The sequence below is a fragment of the Aegilops tauschii genome, chromosome 3 (genome assembly GCF_002575655.3).
Source record: "Aegilops tauschii subsp. strangulata cultivar AL8/78 chromosome 3, Aet v6.0, whole genome shotgun sequence".
NCBI lineage: Eukaryota > Viridiplantae > Streptophyta > Magnoliopsida > Poales > Poaceae > Aegilops > Aegilops tauschii.
In genome coordinates, this window is record NC_053037.3 from 374,655,167 (window position 1) to 374,657,351 (window position 2,185).

Genomic DNA, 2,185 nt, shown 5'->3' on the forward strand with positions numbered 1-2,185 from the left:
TACTATTAAAATTAAGATTAAAGATCATGAATGCTATGCTTTGTGTGATTTGGGTGCTAGTGTTTCCACGATTCCAAAAACTTTGTGTGATTTGCTAGGTTTCCGTGATTTTGATGATTGCTCTATAAACTTGCACCTTGCGGATTCCACTATTAAGAAACCTATGGGAAGAATTAATGATGTTCTTATTGTTGCAAATAGGAATTATGTGCTCGTAGATTTTATCGTTCTTGACATAGATTGCAATCCTTCATGTCCTATTATTCTTGGTAGACCTTTCCTTAGAACGACTGGTGCAATTATTAATATGAAGGAAGGGAATATTAGATTCCAATTTCCATTAAAGAAAGGCATGGAACACTTCCCTAAAAAGAAAATAAAATTACCATATGAATCTATCATGAGATCCACTTTTGGATTGCCCACCAAAGATGGCAATACCTAGATCTATCCTTGCTTTTATGCCTAGCTAGGGGCGTTAAACGATAGCGCTTGTTGGGAGGCAACCCAATTTTTTTTAATTTTTTTTTGCTTTTTGCTTCTGTTTAGGAATAAATATTTTTCTAGACTCTGGTTAGATGTGTTTTTATGTTTCAATTAGTGTTTGTGCCAAGTTAAACCTATAGGATCTTCTTGGATGATAGTTATTTGATCTTGCGGTAATTTCCAGAAACTTTCTGTTCACGAAAATAATTGTTAAAAATCACCAGAACGTGATAAAATCTTGATTCCAATTGCTTCTGATCAATAAACAAATTGTCTAGGTCTTCCTATTTTTGCTGATTTTTTGGAGTTCAGAAGTATGCGTTAGTTACATATTACTACAGACTGTTCTGTTTTTGACAGATTCTGTTTTTCGTGTGTTGTTTGCTTATTTTGATGAATCTATGGCTAGTAAAAGAGTTTATAAACCATAGAGAAGTTGTAATACAGTAGTTTTAACACCAATATAAATAAAGAATGAGTTCATTACAGTACCTTGAAGTGGTCTTTTGTTTTCTTTGGTTAACGGAGCTCACGAGATTTTCTGCTGAGTTTTGTGTTGTGAAGTTTTCAAGTTTTGGGTGAAAGATTTGATGGATTATGGAACAAGGAGTGGCAAGAGCCTAAGCTTGGGGATTCCCATGGCACCCCCAAGATAATCTAAGGACACCTAAAAGCCAAAGCTTGGGGATGCCCCGGAAGGCATCCCCTCTTTCGTCTACTTCCATCGGTAACTTTACTTGGAGCTATATTTTTATTCACCACATGATATGTGTTTTGCTTGGAGCGTCTTGTATGATTTGAGTCTTTGCTTTTTAGTTTACCACAATCGTCCGTGCTGTACACACCTTTTGAGAGAGAGACACATGATTCGGAAATTATTAGAATACTCTATGTGCTTCACTTATATCTTTTGAGTTATATAGTTTTTGCTCTAGTACTTCACTTATATCTTTTAGAGCACGGTGGTGGATTTGTTCTATAGAAACTATTGATCTCTCATGCTTCACCTAGATTATTTTGAGAGTCTTAAATAGCATGGTAATTTTGTTAAATAATCCTACTATGCAAGGTATTCAAGAATAGTAAAAACTTTCTTATGAGTGTGTTGAATACTAAGAGAAGTTTGATGCTTGATGATTGTTTTGAGACATGGAGGTAGTGATATCAAAGTTGTGCTAGTTGAGTAGTTGTGAATTTGAGAAATACTTATGTTGAAGTTTGCAAGTCCCGTAGCATGCACGTATGGTAAACGTTATGTAACAAATTTGAAACATGAGGTGTTCTTTGATTGTCCTCCTTATGAGTGGCGGTCGGGGACGAGCGATGGTCTTTTCCTACCAATCTATCCCCCTAGGAGCATGCGCGTAGTGCTTGGGTTTTGATGACTTGTAGATTTTTTCAATAAGTATATGAGTTCTTTATGACTAATGTTGAGTCCATGGATTATACGCACTCTCACCTTTCCATCATTGCTAGCCTCTTCGGTACCGTGCATTGCCCTTTCTCACATTGAGAGTTGGTGCAAACTTCGCCGGTGCATCCAAACCCCATGATATGATACGCTCTTTCACACATAAACCTCCTTATATCTTCCTCAAAACAACCACCATACCTATCTATTATGGCATTTCCATAGCCATTCCGAGATATATTGCCACGAAACTTTCCACCATCCCGTTTATCATGACACGTTCATCAT